Source organism: Canis aureus, chromosome 29 (genome assembly GCF_053574225.1).
Source record: "Canis aureus isolate CA01 chromosome 29, VMU_Caureus_v.1.0, whole genome shotgun sequence".
Classification (NCBI taxonomy): Eukaryota; Metazoa; Chordata; class Mammalia; order Carnivora; family Canidae; genus Canis; species Canis aureus.
This window is the reverse complement of record NC_135639.1, coordinates 43,811,515-43,836,939: the sequence shown is the minus strand read 5'-3', so window position 1 is coordinate 43,836,939 and position 25,425 is coordinate 43,811,515.

Here is a 25,425-nt window from a genome sequence, read left to right as displayed (position 1 = left end):
GGAACCTCCTGACTCAGAATACCTGCCTGCAGCTATCTTTCGCTTCCAAAAGGCCTAGGCTCGCTGCTTCACCGAAGTGTTGGGAGAGGTAACTGGAATCTCCCGGCACACAAGACTAGTGCCTCCAAGCTCAATCCAGCGATTTCCCAGTAATTCCTGGGGTAGACTGGTGCTACATACTAAGTTCCATATGTGAGAAGGTAGCTGAACGCCTTGTCCAAAATCATCTTACTGCTGAGAGTTGAGCTCACCCTCAGTCCCTCACAGTTCCACACTGCCTGCAGAGTGAGTTTCCACGTCTTCACCAGAGACTTTTGCCAGAGGCTTCTGAGACGCAAGTTAACAATGCAAACCTGGACGGTATCTCCAGGTGCAGTAGAGTGGTAATCTGGGAACCTCCTTACTCAGAATAGTGCTACCTTAACACTGTCATAAGAATGCAGCTAGTTGAGAGCTGGCTTCTAGGCATGCTTCCCTGTGAGAGCTGAGGACAGGGCAGAACCCTCCCGCATCCTGCCTGACTGTAGACGTACCTGCTAACCTCCTTATGTTAGTGGCTGGGATGGGTTGTGGGAAAAGCATGTGTAAGCATTGGGCCTGAACTCCCGTGTATCTGAGTTGAATACAGCGATTTCCAACATCCTTCTTCAATAGGAGTGTAGCTAGGTTCCAACTCCCATGTCCCAGTGGGTAGCAGACATCTGCCTCCCATGCATACACACTTCTGAGAGTTGAGCTTATGGCCTGTAACCCTACATCCTGCCTGCCGCTACCTTTCGCTTCCAAAAGGCCTAGGCTCGCTGCTTGACGCAAGTGTTGGGAGAGGTAACTGGAATCTCCCGGCACACAAGACGAGTGCCTCCAAGCTCAATCAAGCGATTTCCTAGTAATTCCTGGGGTAGACTGGTGCTACATACTAAGTTCCATACGTGAGTAGGTAGTTGAACGCCTTGTCCAAAAACATCTTACTTCTGAGAGTTGAGCTCACCCTCAGTCCCTCACAGTTCCACACTGCCTGCAGAGTGAGTTTCTCACGTCTTCAACAGAGACGTTTGCCAGAGGCTTCTGAGACGCAAGTTAACAATGCAGACCTGGAGGGTATCTCCAGGTGCAGTAGAGTGGTAATCTGGGAACCTCCTGTCTCAGAATACTGCTACCTTCACCCTGCCATAAGAATGCAGCTAGTTGACAGCTGGCTTCAAGGCATGCTTCCTGTGAGAGCTAAGGACAGGGCACAACCCTCCCGCATCCTGCTTGACTGTAGAAGGAGCTGCTAACGTCCTCATGTTAGTGGCAGGGAAAGGTTGTGAGAAAAGCATGTGGAATCGTTGTGCCTGAACCCACGTGTATCTGAGTTGAATACAGCGATTTCCAAAGTCCTTCTTCATCAGAGTGTACAGCTAGGTTCCCACTCGCATGTCCGTGTAGGTAGCAGACATCTGCCTCCCATGCATACCCACTTCTGAGAGTTGAGCTTATGGCCTGTAACCCTACCTCCTGCCTGCAGCTACCTTTCGCTTCCAAAAGGCCTAGGCTCGCTGCTTCACCGAAGTGTTGGGAGAGGTAACTGGAATCTCCCGGCACACAAGACGAGTGCCTCCAAGCTCAATCCAGCGATTTCCCAGTAATTCCTGGGGTAGACTGGTGCTACATACTAAGTTCCATATGTGAGAAGGTAGCTGAACGCCTTGTCCAAAATCATCTTACTGCTGAGAGTTGAGCTCACCCTCAGTCCCTCACAGTTCCACACTGCCTGCAGAGTGAGTTTCCCACGTCTTCACCAGAGACTTTGCCAGAGGCTTCTGAGACGCAAGTTAACAATGCACACCTGGACGGTCTCTCCAGGTGCAGTAGAGTGGTAATCTGGGAACCTCCTTACTCAGAATACTGCTACCTTCACACTGTCATAAGAATGCAGCTAGTTGAGAGCTGGCTTCTAGGCATGCTTCCATGTGAGAGCTGAGGTCAGGGCAGAACCCTCCCACATCCTGCCTGACTGTAGACGTAGCTGCTAACATCCTTATGTTAGTTGCTGGGCGAGGTTGGGGGAATAGCATGTATAAGAATTGAGCCTGAACTCACGTGTAGCTGAGTTGAATACAGCGTTTTCAAACGGCCATCTTCAATCAGTTTGTAGCTAGGTTCCTACTCCCATGTACTAGTGGGTAGCAGACATCTGCCTCCCATGCTTACTTCTGAGAGTTGAGCTTATGGCCTGTACCTCCATATCCTGCCTGCAGGTACCCTTGGCTTCTAAAAGGCCTAGACCCGCTGCGTGACGGCAGTGTTGGGAGAGGTAATTGGAGTCTCCAGGCACACAAGACTAGTGCCTCCAAGCTCAATCCAGCGATTTCCTAGAATTCCTGTGGTAGACTGGTGCTACATACTAAGTTCCATATATATGAGAATGTAGCTAACGCCTTGTCCAAAAGCATCTTACTTCTGAGAGTTGAGCTCACCCTCAGGCCCTCAGAGTTCCACACTGCCTGCAGAGTGAGTTTCGCACGTCTTCACCAGAGACGTGTCAAAGTCTTGTGAGACGCAACTTAACAATGCAGACCTGGACGGTATCTCCAGGTGCAGTACAGTGGTAATCTTGGAACCTCCTGACTCAGAATACCTGCCTGCAGCTACCTTTCGCTTCCAAAAGGCCTAGGCTCGCTGCTTCACCGAAGTGTTGGGAGAGGTAACTGGAATCTCCCGGCACACAAGACTAGTGCGTCCAAGCTCAATCCAGCGATTTCCCAGTAATTCCTGGGGTAGACTGGTGCTACATACTAAGTTCCATATGTGAGAAGGTAGCTGAACGCCTTGTCCAAAATCATCTTACTGCTGAGAGTTGAGCTCACCCTCAGTCCCTCACAGTTCCACACTGCCTGCAGAGTGAGTTTCCCACGTCTTCACCAGAGACTTTTGCCAGAATCTTCTGAGACGAAAGTTAACAATGCACACCTGGACGGTCTCTCCAGGTGCAGTAGAGTGGTAATCTGGGAACCTCCTTACTCAGAATACTGCTACCTTCACACTGTCATAAGAATGCAGCTAGTTGAGAGCTGGCTTCTAGGCATGCTTCCCTGTGAGAGCTGAGGACAGGGCAGAACCCTCCCGCATCCTGCCTGACTGTAGACGTACCTGCTAACCTCCTTATGTTAGTGGCTGGGATGGGTTGTGGGAAAAGCATGTGTAAGCATTGGGCCTGAACTCCCGTGTATCTGAGTTGAATACAGCGATTTCCAACATCCTTCTTCAATAGGAGTGTAGCTAGGTTCCAACTCCCATGTCCCAGTGGGTAGCAGACATCTGCCTCCCATGCATACACACTTCTGAGAGTTGAGCTTATGGCCTGTAACCCTACATCCTGCCTGCCGCTACCTTTCGCTTCCAAAAGGCCTAGGCTCGCTGCTTGACGCAAGTGTTGGGAGAGGTAACTGGAATCTCCCGGCACACAAGACGAGTGCCTCCAAGCTCAATCAAGCGATTTCCTAGTAATTCCTGGGGTAGACTGGTGCTACATACTAAGTTCCATACGTGAGTAGGTAGTTGAACGCCTTGTCCAAAAACATCTTACTTCTGAGAGTTGAGCTCACCCTCAGTCCCTCACAGTTCCACACTGCCTGCAGAGTGAGTTTCTCACGTCTTCAACAGAGACGTTTGCCAGAGGCTTCTGAGACGCAAGTTAACAATGCAGACCTGGAGGGTATCTCCAGGTGCAGTAGAGTGGTAATCTGGGAACCTCCTGTCTCAGAATACTGCTACCTTCACCCTGCCATAAGAATGCAGCTAGTTGACAGCTGGCTTCAAGGCATGCTTCCTGTGAGAGCTAAGGACAGGGCACAACCCTCCCGCATCCTGCTTGACTGTAGAAGGAGCTGCTAACGTCCTCATGTTAGTGGCAGGGAAAGGTTGTGAGAAAAGCATGTGGAATCGTTGTGCCTGAACCCACGTGTATCTGAGTTGAATACAGCGATTTCCAAAGTCCTTCTTCATCAGAGTGTACAGCTGGGTTCCCACTCGCATGTCCGTGTAGGTAGCAGACATCTGCCTCCCATGCATACCCACTTCTGAGAGTTGAGCTTATGGCCTGTAACCCTACCTCCTGCCTGCAGCTACCTTTCGCTTCCAAAAGGCCTAGGCTCGCTGCTTCACCGAAGTGTTGGGAGAGGTAACTGGAATCTCCCGGCACACAAGACGAGTGCCTCCAAGCTCAATCCAGCGATTTCCCAGTAATTCCTGGGGTAGACTGGTGCTACATACTAAGTTCCATATGTGAGAAGGTAGCTGAACGCCTTGTCCAAAATCATCTTACTGCTGAGAGTTGAGCTCACCCTCAGTCCCTCACAGTTCCACACTGCCTGCAGAGTGAGTTTCCCACGTCTTCACCAGAGACTTTGCCAGAGGCTTCTGAGACGCAAGTTAACAATGCACACCTGGACGGTCTCTCCAGGTGCAGTAGAGTGGTAATCTGGGAACCTCCTTACTCAGAATACTGCTACCTTCACACTGTCATAAGAATGCAGCTAGTTGAGAGCTGGCTTCTAGGCATGCTTCCATGTGAGAGCTGAGGTCAGGGCAGAACCCTCCCACATCCTGCCTGACTGTAGACGTAGCTGCTAACATCCTTATGTTAGTTGCTGGGCGAGGTTGGGGGAATAGCATGTATAAGAATTGAGCCTGAACTCACGTGTAGCTGAGTTGAATACAGCGTTTTCAAACGGCCATCTTCAATCAGTTTGTAGCTAGGTTCCTACTCCCATGTACTAGTGGGTAGCAGACATCTGCCTCCCATGCTTACTTCTGAGAGTTGAGCTTATGGCCTGTACCTCCATATCCTGCCTGCAGGTACCCTTGGCTTCTAAAAGGCCTAGACCCGCTGCGTGACGGCAGTGTTGGGAGAGGTAATTGGAGTCTCCAGGCACACAAGTCTAGTGCCCCCAAGCTCAATCCAGCGATTTCCTAGAATTCCTGTGGTAGACTGGTGCTACATACTAAGTTCCATATATATGAGAATGTAGCTAACGCCTTGTCCAAAAGCATCTTACTTCTGAGAGTTGAGCTCACCCTCAGGCCCTCAGAGTTCCACACTGCCTGCAGAGTGAGTTTCGCACGTCTTCACCAGAGACGTGTCAAAGTCTTGTGAGACGCAACTTAACAATGCAGACCTGGACGGTATCTCCAGGTGCAGTACAGTGGTAATCTTGGAACCTCCTGACTCAGAATACCTGCCTGCAGCTACCTTTCGCTTCCAAAAGGCCTAGGCTCGCTGCTTCACCGAAGTGTTGGGAGAGGTAACTGGAATCTCCCGGCACACAAGACTAGTGCGTCCAAGCTCAATCCAGCGATTTCCCAGTAATTCCTGGGGTAGACTGGTGCTACATACTAAGTTCCATATGTGAGAAGGTAGCTGAACGCCTTGTCCAAAATCATCTTACTGCTGAGAGTTGAGCTCACCCTCAGTCCCTCACAGTTCCACACTGCCTGCAGAGTGAGTTTCCCACGTCTTCACCAGAGACTTTTGCCAGAATCTTCTGAGACGCAAGTTAACAATGCAGACCTGGAGGGTATCTCCAGGTGCAGTAGAGTGGTAATCTGGGAACCTCCTGTCTCAGAATACTGCTACCTTCACCCTGCCATAAGAATGCAGCTAGTTGACAGCTGGCTTCAAGGCATGCTTCCTGTGAGAGCTAAGGACAGGGCACAACCCTCCCGCATCCTGCTTGACTGTAGAAGGAGCTGCTAACGTCCTCATGTTAGTGGCAGGGAAAGGTTGTGAGAAAAGCATGTGGAATCGTTGTGCCTGAACCCACGTGTATCTGAGTTGAATACAGCGATTTCCAAAGTCCTTCTTCATCAGAGTGTACAGCTGGGTTCCCACTCGCATGTCCGTGTAGGTAGCAGACATCTGCCTCCCATGCATACCCACTTCTGAGAGTTGAGCTTATGGCCTGTAACCCTACCTCCTGCCTGCAGCTACCTTTCGCTTCCAAAAGGCCTAGGCTCGCTGCTTCACCGAAGTGTTGGGAGAGGTAACTGGAATCTCCCGGCACACAAGACGAGTGCCTCCAAGCTCAATCCAGCGATTTCCCAGTAATTCCTGGGGTAGACTGGTGCTACATACTAAGTTCCATATGTGAGAAGGTAGCTGAACGCCTTGTCCAAAATCATCTTACTGCTGAGAGTTGAGCTCACCCTCAGTCCCTCACAGTTCCACACTGCCTGCAGAGTGAGTTTCCCACGTCTTCACCAGAGACTTTGCCAGAGGCTTCTGAGACGCAAGTTAACAATGCACACCTGGACGGTCTCTCCAGGTGCAGTAGAGTGGTAATCTGGGAACCTCCTTACTCAGAATACTGCTACATTCACACTGTCATAAGAATGCAGCTAGTTGAGAGCTGGCTTCTAGGCATGCTTCCATGTGAGAGCTGAGGTCAGGGCAGAACCCTCCCACATCCTGCCTGACTGTAGACGTAGCTGCTAACATCCTTATGTTAGTTGCTGGGCGAGGTTGGGGGAATAGCATGTATAAGAATTGAGCCTGAACTCACGTGTAGCTGAGTTGAATACAGCGTTTTCAAACGGCCATCTTCAATCAGTTTGTAGCTAGGTTCCTACTCCCATGTACTAGTGGGTAGCAGACATCTGCCTCCCATGCTTACTTCTGAGAGTTGAGCTTATGGCCTGTACCTCCATATCCTGCCTGCAGGTACCCTTGGCTTCTAAAAGGCCTAGACCCGCTGCGTGACGGCAGTGTTGGGAGAGGTAATTGGAGTCTCCAGGCACACAAGTCTAGTGCCCCCAAGCTCAATCCAGCGATTTCCTAGAATTCCTGTGGTAGACTGGTGCTACATACTAAGTTCCATATATATGAGAATGTAGCTAACGCCTTGTCCAAAAGCATCTTACTTCTGAGAGTTGAGCTCACCCTCAGGCCCTCAGAGTTCCACACTGCCTGCAGAGTGAGTTTCGCACGTCTTCACCAGAGACGTGTCAAAGTCTTGTGAGACGCAACTTAACAATGCAGACCTGGACGGTATCTCCAGGTGCAGTACAGTGGTAATCTTGGAACCTCCTGACTCAGAATACCTGCCTGCAGCTACCTTTCGCTTCCAAAAGGCCTAGGCTCGCTGCTTCACCGAAGTGTTGGGAGAGGTAACTGGAATCTCCCGGCACACAAGACTAGTGCGTCCAAGCTCAATCCAGCGATTTCCCAGTAATTCCTGGGGTAGACTGGTGCTACATACTAAGTTCCATATGTGAGAAGGTAGCTGAACGCCTTGTCCAAAATCATCTTACTGCTGAGAGTTGAGCTCACCCTCAGTCCCTCACAGTTCCACACTGCCTGCAGAGTGAGTTTCCCACGTCTTCACCAGAGACTTTTGCCAGAATCTTCTGAGACGCAAGTTAACAATGCACACCTGGACGGTCTCTCCAGGTGCAGTAGAGTGGTAATCTGGGAACCTCCTTACTCAGAATACTGCTACCTTCACACTGTCATAAGAATGCAGCTAGTTGAGAGCTGGCTTCTAGGCATGCTTCCCTGTTAGAGCTGAGGACAGGGCAGAACCTTCCCGCATCCTGCCTGACTGTAGACGTACCTGCTAACCTCCTTATGTTAGTGGCTGGGATGGGTTGTGGGAAAAGCATGTGTAAGCATTGGGCCTGAACTCCCGTGTATCTGAGTTGAATACAGCGATTTCCAACATCCTTCTTCAATAGGAGTGTAGCTAGGTTCCAACTCCCATGTCCCAGTGGGTAGCAGACATCTGCCTCCCATGCATACACACTTCTGAGAGTTGAGCTTATGGCCTGTAACCCTACATCCTGCCTGCCGCTACCTTTCGCTTCCAAAAGGCCTAGGCTCGCTGCTTGACGCAAGTGTTGGGAGAGGTAACTGGAATCTCCCGGCACACAAGACGAGTGCCTCCAAGCTCAATCAAGCGATTTCCTAGTAATTCCTGGGGTAGACTGGTGCTACATACTAAGTTCCATACGTGAGTAGGTAGTTGAACGCCTTGTCCAAAAACATCTTACTTCTGAGAGTTGAGCTCACCCTCAGTCCCTCACAGTTCCACACTGCCTGCAGAGTGAGTTTCTCACGTCTTCAACAGAGACGTTTGCCAGAGGCTTCTGAGACGCAAGTTAACAATGCAGACCTGGAGGGTATCTCCAGGTGCAGTAGAGTGGTAATCTGGGAACCTCCTGTCTCAGAATACTGCTACCTTCACCCTGCCATAAGAATGCAGCTAGTTGACAGCTGGCTTCAAGGCATGCTTCCTGTGAGAGCTAAGGACAGGGCACAACCCTCCCGCATCCTGCTTGACTGTAGAAGGAGCTGCTAACGTCCTCATGTTAGTGGCAGGGAAAGGTTGTGAGAAAAGCATGTGGAATCGTTGTGCCTGAACCCACGTGTATCTGAGTTGAATACAACGATTTCCAAAGTCCTTCTTCATCAGAGTGTACAGCTAGGTTCCCACTCGCATGTCCGTGTAGGTAGCAGACATCTGCCTCCCATGCATACCCACTTCTGAGAGTTGAGCTTATGGCCTGTAACCCTACCTCCTGCCTGCAGCTACCTTTCGCTTCCAAAAGGCCTAGGCTAGCTGCTTCACCGAAGTGTTGGGAGAGGTAACTGGAATCTCCCGGCACACAAGACGAGTGCCTCCAAGCTCAATCCAGCGATTTCCCAGTAATTCCTGGGGTAGACTGGTGCTACATACTAAGTTCCATATGTGAGAAGGTAGCTGAACGCCTTGTCCAAAATCATCTTACTGCTGAGAGTTGAGCTCACCCTCAGTCCCTCACAGTTCCACACTGCCTGCAGAGTGAGTTTCCCACGTCTTCACCAGAGACTTTGCCAGAGGCTTCTGAGACGCAAGTTAACAATGCACACCTGGACGGTCTCTCCAGGTGCAGTAGAGTGGTAATCTGGGAACCTCCTTACTCAGAATACTGCTACCTTCACACTGTCATAAGAATGCAGCTAGTTGAGAGCTGGCTTCTAGGCATGCTTCCATGTGAGAGCTGAGGTCAGGGCAGAACCCTCCCACATCCTGCCTGACTGTAGACGTAGCTGCTAACATCCTTATGTTAGTTGCTGGGCGAGGTTGGGGGAATAGCATGTATAAGAATTGAGCCTGAACTCACGTGTAGCTGAGTTGAATACAGCGTTTTCAAACGGCCATCTTCAATCAGTTTGTAGCTAGGTTCCTACTCCCATGTACTAGTGGGTAGCAGACATCTGCCTCCCATGCTTACTTCTGAGAGTTGAGCTTATGGCCTGTACCTCCATATCCTGCCTGCAGGTACCCTTGGCTTCTAAAAGGCCTAGACCCGCTGCGTGACGGCAGTGTTGGGAGAGGTAATTGGAGTCTCCAGGCACACAAGTCTAGTGCCCCCAAGCTCAATCCAGCGATTTCCTAGAATTCCTGTGGTAGACTGGTGCTACATACTAAGTTCCATATATATGAGAATGTAGCTAACGCCTTGTCCAAAAGCATCTTACTTCTGAGAGTTGAGCTCACCCTCAGGCCCTCAGAGTTCCACACTGCCTGCAGAGTGAGTTTCGCACGTCTTCACCAGAGACGTGTCAAAGTCTTGTGAGACGCAACTTAACAATGCAGACCTGGACGGTATCTCCAGGTGCAGTACAGTGGTAATCTTGGAACCTCCTGACTCAGAATACCTGCCTGCAGCTACCTTTCGCTTCCAAAAGGCCTAGGCTCGCTGCTTCACCGAAGTGTTGGGAGAGGTAACTGGAATCTCCCGGCACACAAGACTAGTGCCTCCAAGCTCAATCCAGCGATTTCCCAGTAATTCCTGGGGTAGACTGGTGCTACATACTAAGTTCCATATGTGAGAAGGTAGCTGAACGCCTTGTCCAAAATCATCTTACTGCTGAGAGTTGAGCTCACCCTCAGTCCCTCACAGTTCCACACTGCCTGCAGAGTGAGTTTCCCACGTCTTCACCAGAGACTTTTGCCAGAATCTTCTGAGACGCAAGTTAACAATGCACACCTGGACGGTCTCTCCAGGTGCAGTAGAGTGGTAATCTGGGAACCTCCTTACTCAGAATAGTGCTACCTTCACACTGTCATAAGAATGCAGCTAGTTGAGAGCTGGCTTCTAGGCATGCTTCCCTGTGAGAGCTGAGGACAGGGCAGAACCCTCCCGCATCCTGCCTGACTGTAGACGTACCTGCTAACCTCCTTATGTTAGTGGCTGGGATGGGTTGTGGGAAAAGCATGTGTAAGCATTGGGCCTGAACTCCCGTGTATCTGAGTTGAATACAGCGATTTCCAACATCCTTCTTCAATAGGAGTGTAGCTAGGTTCCAACTCCCATGTCCCAGTGGGTAGCAGACATCTGCCTCCCATGCATACACACTTCTGAGAGTTGAGCTTATGGCCTGTAACCCTACATCCTGCCTGCCGCTACCTTTCGCTTCCAAAAGGCCTAGGCTCGCTGCTTGACGCAAGTGTTGGGAGAGGTAACTGGAATCTCCCGGCACACAAGACGAGTGCCTCCAAGCTCAATCAAGCGATTTCCTAGTAATTCCTGGGGTAGACTGGTGCTACATACTAAGTTCCATACGTGAGTAGGTAGTTGAACGCCTTGTCCAAAAACATCTTACTTCTGAGAGTTGAGCTCACCCTCAGTCCCTCACAGTTCCACACTGCCTGCAGAGTGAGTTTCTCACGTCTTCAACAGAGACGTTTGCCAGAGGCTTCTGAGACGCAAGTTAACAATGCAGACCTGGAGGGTATCTCCAGGTGCAGTAGAGTGGTAATCTGGGAACCTCCTGTCTCAGAATACTGCTACCTTCACCCTGCCATAAGAATGCAGCTAGTTGACAGCTGGCTTCAAGGCATGCTTCCTGTGAGAGCTAAGGACAGGGCACAACCCTCCCGCATCCTGCTTGACTGTAGAAGGAGCTGCTAACGTCCTCATGTTAGTGGCAGGGAAAGGTTGTGAGAAAAGCATGTGGAATCGTTGTGCCTGAACCCACGTGTATCTGAGTTGAATACAGCGATTTCCAAAGTCCTTCTTCATCAGAGTGTACAGCTAGGATCCCACTCGCATGTCCGTGTAGGTAGCAGACATCTGCCTCCCATGCATACCCACTTCTGAGAGTTGAGCTTATGGCCTGTAACCCTACCTCCTGCCTGCAGCTACCTTTCGCTTCCAAAAGGCCTAGGCTCGCTGCTTCACCGAAGTGTTGGGAGAGGTAACTGGAATCTCCCGGCACACAAGACGAGTGCCTCCAAGCTCAATCCAGCGATTTCCCAGTAATTCCTGGGGTAGACTGGTGCTACATACTAAGTTCCATATGTGAGAAGGTAGCTGAACGCCTTGTCCAAAATCATCTTACTGCTGAGAGTTGAGCTCACCCTCAGTCCCTCACAGTTCCACACTGCCTGCAGAGTGAGTTTCCCACGTCTTCACCAGAGACTTTGCCAGAGGCTTCTGAGACGCAAGTTAACAATGCACACCTGGACGGTCTCTCCAGGTGCAGTAGAGTGGTAATCTGGGAACCTCCTTACTCAGAATACTGCTACCTTCACACTGTCATAAGAATGCAGCTAGTTGAGAGCTGGCTTCTAGGCATGCTTCCATGTGAGAGCTGAGGTCAGGGCAGAACCCTCCCACATCCTGCCTGACTGTAGACGTAGCTGCTAACATCCTTATGTTAGTTGCTGGGCGAGGTTGGGGGAATAGCATGTATAAGAATTGAGCCTGAACTCACGTGTAGCTGAGTTGAATACAGCGTTTTCAAACGGCCATCTTCAATCAGTTTGTAGCTAGGTTCCTACTCCCATGTACTAGTGGGTAGCAGACATCTGCCTCCCATGCTTACTTCTGAGAGTTGAGCTTATGGCCTGTACCTCCATATCCTGCCTGCAGGTACCCTTGGCTTCTAAAAGGCCTAGACCCGCTGCGTGACGGCAGTGTTGGTAGAGGTAATTGGAGTCTCCAGGCACACAAGACTAGTGCCTCCAAGCTCAATCCAGCGATTTCCTAGAATTCCTGTGGTAGACTGGTGCTACATACTAAGTTCCATATATATGAGAATGTAGCTAACGCCTTGTCCAAAAGCATCTTACTTCTGAGAGTTGAGCTCACCCTCAGGCCTTCAGAGTTCCACACTGCTTGCAGAGTGATTTTCGCACGTCTTCACCAGAGACGTTTGTCAAAGTCTTGTGAGACGCAACTTAACAATGCAGACCTGGACGGTATCTCCAGGTGCAGTACAGTGGTAATCTTGGAACCTCCTGACTCAGAATACCTGCCTGCAGCTACCTTTCGCTTCCAAAAGGCCTAGGCTCGCTGCTTCACCGAAGTGTTGGGAGAGGTAACTGGAATCTCCCGGCACACAAGACTAGTGCGTCCAAGCTCAATCCAGCGATTTCCCAGTAATTCCTGGGGTAGACTGGTGCTACATACTAAGTTCCATATGTGAGAAGGTAGCTGAACGCCTTGTCCAAAATCATCTTACTGCTGAGAGTTGAGCTCACCCTCAGTCCCTCACAGTTCCACACTGCCTGCAGAGTGAGTTTCCCACGTCTTCACCAGAGACTTTTGCCAGAATCTTCTGAGACGCAAGTTAACAATGCACACCTGGACGGTCTCTCCAGGTGCAGTAGAGTGGTAATCTGGGAACCTCCTTACTCAGAATACTGCTACCTTCACACTGTCATAAGAATGCAGCTAGTTGAGAGCTGGCTTCTAGGCATGCTTCCCTGTGAGAGCTGAGGACAGGGCAGAACCCTCCCGCATCCTGCCTGACTGTAGACGTACCTGCTAACCTCCTTATGTTAGTGGCTGGGATGGGTTGTGGGAAAAGCATGTGTAAGCATTGGGCCTGAACTCCCGTGTATCTGAGTTGAATACAGCGATTTCCAACATCCTTCTTCAATAGGAGTGTAGCTAGGTTCCAACTCCCATGTCCCAGTGGGTAGCAGACATCTGCCTCCCATGCATACACACTTCTGAGAGTTGAGCTTATGGCCTGTAACCCTACATCCTGCCTGCCGCTACCTTTCGCTTCCAAAAGGCCTAGGCTCGCTGCTTGACGCAAGTGTTGGGAGAGGTAACTGGAATCTCCCGGCACACAAGACGAGTGCCTCCAAGCTCAATCAAGCGATTTCCTAGTAATTCCTGGGGTAGACTGGTGCTACATACTAAGTTCCATACGTGAGTAGGTAGTTGAACGCCTTGTCCAAGAACATCTTACTTCTGAGAGTTGAGCTCACCCACAGACCCTCACAGTTCCACACTGCCTGCAGAGTGAGTTTCTCACGTCTTCAACAGAGACGTTTGCCAGAGGCTTCTGAGACGCAAGTTAACAATGCAGACCTGGAGGGTATCTCCAGGTGCAGTAGAGTGGTAATCTGGGAACCTCCTGTCTCAGAATACTGCTACCTTCACCCTGCCTTAAGAATGCAGCTAGTTGACAGCTGGCTTCAAGGCATGCTTCCTGTGAGAGCTAAGGACAGGGCACAACCCTCCCGCATCCTGCTTGACTGTAGAAGGAGCTGCTAACGTCCTCATGTTAGTGGCAGGGAAAGGTTGTGAGAAAAGCATGTGGAATCGTTGTGCCTGAACCCACGTGTATCTGAGTTGAATACAACGATTTCCAAAGTCCTTCTTCATCAGAGTGTACAGCTAGGTTCCCACTCGCATGTCCGTGTAGGTAGCAGACATCTGCCTCCCATGCATACCCACTTCTGAGAGTTGAGCTTATGGCCTGTAACCCTACCTCCTGCCTGCAGCTACCTTTCGCTTCCAAAAGGCCTAGGCTAGCTGCTTCACCGAAGTGTTGGGAGAGGTAACTGGAATCTCCCGGCACACAAGACGAGTGCCTCCAAGCTCAATCCAGCGATTTCCCAGTAATTCCTGGGGTAGACTGGTGCTACATACTAAGTTCCATATGTGAGAAGGTAGCTGAACGCCTTGTCCAAAATCATCTTACTGCTGAGAGTTGAGCTCACCCTCAGTCCCTCACAGTTCCACACTGCCTGCAGAGTGAGTTTCCCACGTCTTCACCAGAGACTTTGCCAGAGGCTTCTGAGACGCAAGTTAACAATGCACACCTGGACGGTCTCTCCAGGTGCAGTAGAGTGGTAATCTGGGAACCTCCTTACTCAGAATACTGCTACCTTCACACTGTCATAAGAATGCAGCTAGTTGAGAGCTGGCTTCTAGGCATGCTTCCATGTGAGAGCTGAGGTCAGGGCAGAACCCTCCCACATCCTGCCTGACTGTAGACGTAGCTGCTAACATCCTTATGTTAGTTGCTGGGCGAGGTTGGGGGAATAGCATGTATAAGAATTGAGCCTGAACTCACGTGTAGCTGAGTTGAATACAGCGTTTTCAAACGGCCATCTTCAATCAGTTTGTAGCTAGGTTCCTACTCCCATGTACTAGTGGGTAGCAGACATCTGCCTCCCATGCTTACTTCTGAGAGTTGAGCTTATGGCCTGTACCTCCATATCCTGCCTGCAGGTACCCTTGGCTTCTAAAAGGCCTAGACCCGCTGCGTGACGGCAGTGTTGGGAGAGGTAATTGGAGTCTCCAGGCACACAAGTCTAGTGCCCCCAAGCTCAATCCAGCGATTTCCTAGAATTCCTGTGGTAGACTGGTGCTACATACTAAGTTCCATATATATGAGAATGTAGCTAACGCCTTGTCCAAAAGCATCTTACTTCTGAGAGTTGAGCTCACCCTCAGGCCCTCAGAGTTCCACACTGCCTGCAGAGTGAGTTTCGCACGTCTTCACCAGAGACGTGTCAAAGTCTTGTGAGACGCAACTTAACAATGCAGACCTGGACGGTATCTCCAGGTGCAGTACAGTGGTAATCTTGGAACCTCCTGACTCAGAATACCTGCCTGCAGCTACCTTTCGCTTCCAAAAGGCCTAGGCTCGCTGCTTCACCGAAGTGTTGGGAGAGGTAACTGGAATCTCCCGGCACACAAGACTAGTGCCTCCAAGCTCAATCCAGCGATTTCCCAGTAATTCCTGGGGTAGACTGGTGCTACATACTAAGTTCCATATGTGAGAAGGTAGCTGAACGCCTTGTCCAAAATCATCTTACTGCTGAGAGTTGAGCTCACCCTCAGTCCCTCACAGTTCCACACTGCCTGCAGAGTGAGTTTCCCACGTCTTCACCAGAGACTTTTGCCAGAATCTTCTGAGACGCAAGTTAACAATGCACACCTGGACGGTCTCTCCAGGTGCAGTAGAGTGGTAATCTGGGAACCTCCTTACTCAGAATAGTGCTACCTTCACACTGTCATAAGAATGCAGCTAGTTGAGAGCTGGCTTCTAGGCATGCTTCCCTGTGAGAGCTGAGGACAGGGCAGAACCCTCCCGCATCCTGCCTGACTGTAGACGTACCTGCTAACCTCCTTATGTTAGTGGCTGGGATGGGTTGTGGGAAAAGCATGTGTAAGCATTGGGCCTGAACTCCCGTGTATCTGAGTTGAATACAGCGATTTCCAACATCCTTCTTCAATAGGAGTGTAGCTAGGTTCCAACTCCCATGTCCCAGTGGGTAGCAGACATCTGCCTCCCATGCATACACACTTCTGAGAGTTGAGCTTATGGCCTGTAACCCTACATCCTGCCTGCCGCTACCTTTCGCTTCCAAAAGGCCTAGGCTCGCTGCTTGACGCAAGTGTTGGGAGAGGTAACTGGAATCTCCCGGCACACAAGACGAGTGCCTCCAAGCTCAATCAAGCGATTTCCTAGTAATTCCTGGGGTAGACTGGTGCTACATACTAAGTTCCATACGTGAGTAGGTAGTTGAACGCCTTGTCCAAAAACATCTTACTTCTGAGAGTTGAGCTCACCCTCAGTCCCTCACAGTTCCACACTGCCTGCAGAGTGAGTTTCTCACGTCTTCAACAGAGACGTTTGCCAGAGGCTTCTGAGACGCAAGTTAACAATGCAGACCTGGAGGGTATCTCCAGGTGCAGTAGAGTGGTAATCTGGGAACCTCCTGTCTCAGAATACTGCTACCTTCACCCTGCCATAAGAATGCAGCTAGTTGACAGCTGGCTTCAAGGCATGCTTCCTGTGAGAGCTAAGGACAGGGCACAACCCTCCCGCATCCTGCTTGACTGTAGAAGGAGCTGCTAACGTCCTCATGTTAGTGGCAGGGAAAGGTTGTGAGAAAAGCATGTGGAATCGTTGTGCCTGAACCCACGTGTATCTGAGTTGAATACAGCGATTTCCAAAGTCCTTCTTCATCAGAGTGTACAGCTAGGATCCCACTCGCATGTCCGTGTAGGTAGCAGACATCTGCCTCCCATGCATACCCACTTCTGAGAGTTGAGCTTATGGCCTGTAACCCTACCTCCTGCCTGCAGCTACCTTTCGCTTCCAAAAGGCCTAGGCTCGCTGCTTCACCGAAGTGTTGGGAGAGGTAACTGGAATCTCCCGGCACACAAGACGAGTGCCTCCAAGCTCAATCCAGCGATTTCCCAGTAATTCCTGGGGTAGACTGGTGCTACATACTAAGTTCCATATGTGAGAAGGTAGCTGAACGCCTTGTCCAAAATCATCTTACTGCTGAGAGTTGAGCTCACCCTCAGTCCCTCACAGTTCCACACTGCCTGCAGAGTGAGTTTCCCACGTCTTCACCAGAGACTTTGCCAGAGGCTTCTGAGACGCAAGTTAACAATGCACACCTGGACGGTCTCTCCAGGTGCAGTAGAGTGGTAATCTGGGAACCTCCTTACTCAGAATACTGCTACCTTCACACTGTCATAAGAATGCAGCTAGTTGAGAGCTGGCTTCTAGGCATGCTTCCATGTGAGAGCTGAGGTCAGGGCAGAACCCTCCCACATCCTGCCTGACTGTAGACGTAGCTGCTAACATCCTTATGTTAGTTGCTGGGCGAGGTTGGGGGAATAGCATGTATAAGAATTGAGCCTGAACTCACGTGTAGCTGAGTTGAATACAGCGTTTTCAAACGGCCATCTTCAATCAGTTTGTAGCTAGGTTCCTACTCCCATGTACTAGTGGGTAGCAGACATCTGCCTCCCATGCTTACTTCTGAGAGTTGAGCTTATGGCCTGTACCTCCATATCCTGCCTGCAGGTACCCTTGGCTTCTAAAAGGCCTAGACCCGCTGCGTGACGGCAGTGTTGGTAGAGGTAATTGGAGTCTCCAGGCACACAAGACTAGTGCCTCCAAGCTCAATCCAGCGATTTCCTAGAATTCCTGTGGTAGACTGGTGCTACATACTAAGTTCCATATATATGAGAATGTAGCTAACGCCTTGTCCAAAAGCATCTTACTTCTGAGAGTTGAGCTCACCCTCAGGCCTTCAGAGTTCCACACTGCTTGCAGAGTGATTTTCGCACGTCTTCACCAGAGACGTTTGTCAAAGTCTTGTGAGACGCAACTTAACAATGCAGACCTGGACGGTATCTCCAGGTGCAGTACAGTGGTAATCTTGGAACCTCCTGACTCAGAATACCTGCCTGCAGCTACCTTTCGCTTCCAAAAGGCCTAGGCTCGCTGCTTCACCGAAGTGTTGGGAGAGGTAACTGGAATCTCCCGGCACACAAGACTAGTGCGTCCAAGCTCAATCCAGCGATTTCCCAGTAATTCCTGGGGTAGACTGGTGCTACATACTAAGTTCCATATGTGAGAAGGTAGCTGAACGCCTTGTCCAAAATCATCTTACTGCTGAGAGTTGAGCTCACCCTCAGTCCCTCACAGTTCCACACTGCCTGCAGAGTGAGTTTCCCACGTCTTCACCAGAGACTTTTGCCAGAATCTTCTGAGACGCAAGTTAACAATGCACACCTGGACGGTCTCTCCAGGTGCAGTAGAGTGGTAATCTGGGAACCTCCTTACTCAGAATACTGCTACCTTCACACTGTCATAAGAATGCAGCTAGTTGAGAGCTGGCTTCTAGGCATGCTTCCCTGTGAGAGCTGAGGACAGGGCAGAACCCTCCCGCATCCTGCCTGACTGTAGACGTACCTGCTAACCTCCTTATGTTAGTGGCTGGGATGGGTTGTGGGAAAAGCATGTGTAAGCATTGGGCCTGAACTCCCGTGTATCTGAGTTGAATACAGCGATTTCCAACATCCTTCTTCAATAGGAGTGTAGCTAGGTTCCAACTCCCATGTCCCAGTGGGTAGCAGACATCTGCCTCCCATGCATACACACTTCTGAGAGTTGAGCTTATGGCCTGTAACCCTACATCCTGCCTGCCGCTACCTTTCGCTTCCAAAAGGCCTAGGCTCGCTGCTTGACGCAAGTGTTGGGAGAGGTAACTGGAATCTCCCGGCACACAAGACGAGTGCCTCCAAGCTCAATCAAGCGATTTCCTAGTAATTCCTGGGGTAGACTGGTGCTACATACTAAGTTCCATACGTGAGTAGGTAGTTGAACGCCTTGTCCAAGAACATCTTACTTCTGAGAGTTGAGCTCACCCACAGTCCCTCACAGTTCCACACTGCCTGCAGAGTGAGTTTCTCACGTCTTCAACAGAGACGTTTGCCAGAGGCTTCTGAGACGCAAGTTAACAATGCAGACCTGGAGGGTATCTCCAGGTGCAGTAGAGTGGTAATCTGGGAACCTCCTGTCTCAGAATACTGCTACCTTCACCCTGCCTTAAGAATGCAGCTAGTTGACAGCTGGCTTCAAGGCATGCTTCCTGTGAGAGCTAAGGACAGGGCACAACCCTCCCGCATCCTGCTTGACTGTAGAAGGAGCTGCTAACGTCCTCATGTTAGTGGCAGGGAAAGGTTGTGAGAAAAGCATGTGGAATCGTTGTGCCTGAACCCACGTGTATCTGAGTTGAATACAACGATTTCCAAAGTCCTTCTTCATCAGAGTGTACAGCTAGGTTCCCACTCGCATGTCCGTGTAGGTAGCAGACATCTGCCTCCCATGCATACCCACTTCTGAGAGTTGAGCTTATGGCCTGTAACCCTACCTCCTGCCTGCAGCTACCTTTCGCTTCCAAAAGGCCTAGGCTAGCTGCTTCACCGAAGTGTTGGGAGAGGTAACTGGAATCTCCCGGCACACAAGACGAGTGCCTCCAAGCTCAATCCAGCGATTTCCCAGTAATTCCTGGGGTAGACTGGTGCTACATACTAAGTTCCATATGTGAGAAGGTAGCTGAACGCCTTGTCCAAAATCATCTTACTGCTGAGAGTTGAGCTCACCCTCAGTCCCTCACAGTTCCACACTGCCTGCAGAGTGAGTTTCCCACGTCTTCACCAGAGACTTTGCCAGAGGCTTCTGAGACGCAAGTTAACAATGCACACCTGGACGGTCTCTCCAGGTGCAGTAGAGTGGTAATCTGGGAACCTCCTTACTCAGAATACTGCTACCTTCACACTGTCATAAGAATGCAGCTAGTTGAGAGCTGGCTTCTAGGCATGCTTCCATGTGAGAGCTGAGGTCAGGGCAGAACCCTCCCACATCCTGCCTGACTGTAGACGTAGCTGCTAACATCCTTATGTTAGTTGCTGGGGGAGGTTGGGGGAATAGCATGTATAAGAATTGAGCCTGAACTCACGTGTAGCTGAGTTGAATACAGCGTTTTCAAACGGCCATCTTCAATCAGTTTGTAGCTAGGTTCCTACTCCCATGTACTAGTGGGTAGCAGACATCTGCCTCCCATGCTTACTTCTGAGAGTTGAGCTTATGGCCTGTACCTCCATATCCTGCCTGCAGGTACCCTTGGCTTCTAAAAGGCCTAGACCCGCTGCGTGACGGCAGTGTTGGGAGAGGTAATTGGAGTCTCCAGGCACACAAGTCTAGTGCCCCCAAGCTCAATCCAGCGATTTCCTAGAATTCCTGTGGTAGACTGGTGCTACATACTAAGTTCCATATATATGAGAATGTAGCTAACGCCTTGTCCAAAAGCATCTTACTTCTGAGAGTTGAGCTCACCCTCAGGCCCTCAGAGTTCCACACTGCCTGCAGAGTGAGTTTCGCACGTCTTCACCAGAGACGTGTCAAAGTCTTGTGAGACGCAACTTAACAATGCAGACCTGGACGGTATCTCCAGGTGCAGTACAGTGGTAATCTTGGAACCTCCTGACTCAGAATACCTGCCTGCAGCTACCTTTCGCTTCCAAAAGGCCTAGGCTCGCTGCTTCACCGAAGTGTTGGGAGAGGTAACTGGAATCTCCCGGCACACAAGACTAGTGCGTCCAAGCTCAATCCAGCGATTTCCCAGTAATTCCTGGGGTAGACTGGTGCTACATACTAAGTTCCATATGTGAGAAGGTAGCTGAACGCCTTGTCCAAAATCATCTTACTGCTGAGAGTTGAGCTCACCCTCAGTCCCTCACAGTTCCACACTGCCTGCAGAGTGAGTTTCCCACGTCTTCACCAGAGACTTTTGCCAGAATCTTCTGAGACGCAAGTTAACAATGCACACCTGGACGGTCTCTCCAGGTGCAGTAGAGTGGTAATCTGGGAACCTCCTTACTCAGAATACTGCTACCTTCACACTGTCATAAGAATGCAGCTAGTTGAGAGCTGGCTTCTAGGCATGCTTCCCTGTGAGAGCTGAGGACAGGGCAGAACCCTCCCGCATCCTGCCTGACTGTAGACGTACCTGCTAACCTCCTTATGTTAGTGGCTGGGATGGGTTGTGGGAAAAGCATGTGTAAGCATTGGGCCTGAACTCCCGTGTATCTGAGTTGAATACAGCGATTTCCAACATCCTTCTTCAATAGGAGTGTAGCTAGGTTCCAACTCCCATGTCCCAGTGGGTAGCAGACATCTGCCTCCCATGCATACACACTTCTGAGAGTTGAGCTTATGGCCTGTAACCCTACATCCTGCCTGCCGCTACCTTTCGCTTCCAAAAGGCCTAGGCTCGCTGCTTGACGCAAGTGTTGGGAGAGGTAACTGGATTCTCCCGGCACACAAGACGAGTGCCTCCAAGCTCAATCAAGCGATTTCCTAGTAATTCCTGGGGTAGACTGGTGCTACATACTAAGTTCCATACGTGAGTAGGTAGTTGAACGCCTTGTCCAAAAACATCTTACTTCTGAGAGTTGAGCTCACCCTCAGTCCCTCACAGTTCCACACTGCCTGCAGAGTGAGTTTCTCACGTCTTCAACAGAGACGTTTGCCAGAGGCTTCTGAGACGCAAGTTAACAATGCAGACCTGGAGGGTATCTCCAGGTGCAGTAGAGTGGTAATCTGGGAACCTCCTGTCTCAGAATACTGCTACCTTCACCCTGCCATAAGAAAGCAGCTAGTTGACAGCTGGCTTCAAGGCATGCTTCCTGTGAGAGCTAAGGACAGGGCACAACCCTCCCGCATCCTGCTTGACTGTAGAAGGAGCTGCTAACGTCCTCATGTTAGTGGCAGGGAAAGGTTGTGAGAAAAGCATGTGGAATCGTTGTGCCTGAACCCACGTGTATCTGAGTTGAATACAACGATTTCCAAAGTCCTTCTTCATCAGAGTGTACAGCTAGGTTCCCACTCGCATGTCCGTGTAGGTAGCAGACATCTGCCTCCCATGCATACCCACTTCTGAGAGTTGAGCTTATGGCCTGTAACCCTACCTCCTGCCTGCAGCTACCTTTCGCTTCCAAAAGGCCTAGGCTAGCTGCTTCACCGAAGTGTTGGGAGAGGTAACTGGAATCTCCCGACACACAAGACGAGTGCCTCCAAGCTCAATCCAGCGATTTCCCAGTAATTCCTGGGGTAGACTGGTGCTACATACTAAGTTCCATATGTGAGAAGGTAGCTGAACGCCTTGTCCAAAATCATCTTACTGCTGAGAGTTGAGCTCACCCTCAGTCCCTCACAGTTCCACACTGCCTGCAGAGTGAGTTTCCCACGTCTTCACCAGAGACTTTGCCAGAGGCTTCTGAGACGCAAGTTAACAATGCACACCTGGACGGTCTCTCCAGGTGCAGTAGAGTGGTAATCTGGGAACCTCCTTACTCAGAATACTGCTACCTTCACACTGTCATAAGAATGCAGCTAGTTGAGAGCTGGCTTCTAGGCATGCTTCCATGTGAGAGCTGAGGTCAGGGCAGAACCCTCCCACATCCTGCCTGACTGTAGACGTAGCTGCTAACCTCCTTATGTTAGTTGCTGGGCGAGGTTGGGGGAATAGCATGTATAAGAATTGAGCCTGAACTCACGTGTAGCTGAGTTGAATACAGCGTTTTCAAACGGCCATCTTCAATCAGTTTGTAGCTAGGTTCCTACTCCCATGTACAAGTGGGTAGCAGACATCTGCCTCCCATGCTTACTTCTGAGAGTTGAGCTTATGGCCTGTACCTCCATATCCTGCCTGCAGGTACCCTTGGCTTCTAAAAGGCCTAGACCCGCTGCGTGACGGCAGTGTTGGGAGAGGTAATTGGAGTCTCCAGGCACACAAGTCTAGTGCCCCCAAGCTCAATCCAGCGATTTCCTAGAATTCTTGTGGTAGACTGGTGCTACATACTAAGTTCCATATATATGAGAATGTAGCTAACGCCTTGTCCAAAAGCATCTTACTTCTGAGAGTTGAGCTCACCCTCAGGCCCTCAGAGTTCCACACTGCCTGCAGAGTGACTTTCGCACGTCTTCACCAGAGACGTGTCAAAGTCTTGTGAGACGCAACTTAACAATGCAGACCTGGACGGTATCTCCAGGTGCAGTACAGTGGTAATCTTGGAACCTCCTGACTCAGAATACCTGCCTGCAGCTACCTTTCGCTTCCAAAAGGCCTAGGCTCGCTGCTTCACCGAAGTGTTGGGAGAGGTAACTTGAATCTCCCGGCACACAAGACTAGTGCCTCCAAGCTCAATCCAACGATTTCCCAGTAATTCCTGGGGTAGACTGGTGCTACATACTAAGTTCCATATGTGAGAAGGTAGCTGAACGCCTTGCCAAAATCATCTTACTGCTGAGAGTTGAGCTCACCCTCAGTCCCTCACAGTTCCACACTGCCTGCAGAGTGAGTTTCCCACGTCTTCACCAGAGACTTTTGCCAGAATCTTCTGAGACGCAAGTTAACAATGCACACCTGGACGGTCTCTCCAGGTGCAGTAGAGTGGTAATCTGGGAACCTCCTTACTCAGAATACTGCTACCTTCACACTGTCATAAGAATGCAGCTAGTTGAGAGCTGGCTTCTAGGCATGCTTCCCTGTGAGAGCTGAGGACAGGGCAGAACCCTCCCGCATCCTGCCTGACTGTAGACGTACCTGCTAACCTCCTTATGTTAGTGGCTGGGATGGGTTGTGGGAAAAGCATGTGTAAGCATTGGGCCTGAACTCCCGTGTATCTGAGTTGAATACAGCGATTTCCAACATCCTTCTTCAATAGGAGTGTAGCTAGGTTCCAACTCCCATGTCCCAGTGGGTAGCAGACATCTGCCTCCCATGCATACACACTTCTGAGAGTTGAGCTTATGGCCTGTAACCCTACATCCTGCCTGCCGCTACCTTTCGCTTCCAAAAGGCCTAGGCTCGCTGCTTGACGCAAGTGTTGGGAGAGGTAACTGGAATCTCCCGGCACACAAGACGAGTGCCTCCAAGCTCAATCAAGCGATTTCCTAGTAATTCCTGGGGTAGACTGGTGCTACATACTAAGTTCCATACGTGAGTAGGTAGTTGAACGCCTTGTCCAAAAACATCTTACTTCTGAGAGTTGAGCTCACCCTCAGTCCCTCACAGTTCCACACTGCCTGCAGAGTGAGTTTCTCACGTCTTCAACAGAGACGTTTGCCAGAGGCTTCTGAGACGCAAGTTAACAATGCAGACCTGGAGGGTATCTCCAGGTGCAGTAGAGTGGTAATCTGGGAACCTCCTGTCTCAGAATACTGCTACCTTCACCCTGCCATAAGAATGCAGCTAGTTGACAGCTGGCTTCAAGGCATGCTTCCTGTGAGAGCTAAGGACAGGGCACAACCCTCCCGCATCCTGCTTGACTGTAGAAGGAGCTGCTAACGTCCTCATGTTAGTGGCAGGGAAAGGTTGTGAGAAAAGCATGTGGAATCGTTGTGCCTGAACCCACGTGTATCTGAGTTGAATACAGCGATTTCCAAAGTCCTTCTTCATCAGAGTGTACAGCTAGGTTCCCACTCGCATGTCCGTGTAGGTAGCAGACATCTGCCTCCCATGCATACCCACTTCTGAGAGTTGAGCTTATGGCCTGTAACCCTACCTCCTGCCTGCAGCTACCTTTCGCTTCCAAAAGGCCTAGGCTCGCTGCTTCACCGAAGTGTTGGGAGAGGTAACTGGAATCTCCCGGCACACAAGACGAGTGCCTCCAAGCTCAATCCAGCGATTTCCCAGTAATTCCTGTGGTAGGCTGGTGCTACATACTAAGTTCCATATGTGAGAAGGTAGCTGAACGCCTTGTCCAAAATCATCTTACTGCTGAGAGTTGAGCTCACCCTCAGTCCCTCACAGTTCCACACTGCCTGCAGAGTGAGTTTCCCACGTCTTCACCAGAGACTTTGCCAGAGGCTTCTGAGACGCAAGTTAACAATGCACACCTGGACGGTCTCTCCAGGTGCAGTAGAGTGGTAATCTGGGAACTTCCTTACTCAGAATACTGCTACCTTCACACTGTCATAAGAATGCAGCTAGTTGAGAGCTGGCTTCTAGGCATGCTTCCATGTGACAGCTGAGGTCAGGGCAGAACCCTCCCACATCCTGCCTGACTGTAGACGTAGCTGCTAACCTCCTTATGTTAGTTGCTGGGCGAGGTTGGGGGAATAGCATGTATAAGAATTGAGCCTGATCTCACGTGTAGCTGAGTTGAATACAGCGTTTTCAAACGGCCATCTTCAATCAGTTTGTAGCTAGGTTCCTACTCCCATGTACTAGTGGGTAGCAGACATCTTCCTCCCATGCTTACTTCTGAGAGTTGAGCTTATGGCCTGTACCTCCATATCCTGCCTGCAGGTACCCTTGGCTTCTAAAAGGCCTAGACCCGCTGCGTGACGGCAGTGTTGGGAGAGGTAATTGGAGTCTCCAGGCACACAAGTCTAGTGCCCCCAAGCTCAATCCAGCGATTTCCTAGAATTCCTGTGGTAGACTGGTGCTACATACTAAGTTCCATATATATGAGAATGTAGCTAACGCCTTGTCCAAAAGCATCTTACTTCTGAGAGTTGAGCTCACCCTCAGGCCCTCAGAGTTCCACACTGCCTGCAGAGTGACTTTCGCACGTCTTCACCAGAGACGTGTCAAAGTCTTGTGAGACGCAACTTAACAATGCAGACCTGGACGGTATCTCCAGGTGCAGTACAGTGGTAATCTTGGAACCTCCTGACTCAGAATACCTGCCTGCAGCTACCATTCGCTTCCAAAAGGCCTAGGCTCGCTGCTTCACCGAAGTGTTGGGAGAGGTAACTGGAATCTCCCGGCACACAAGACTAGTGCCTCCAAGCTCAATCCAACGATTTCCCAGTAATTCCTGGGGTAGACTGGT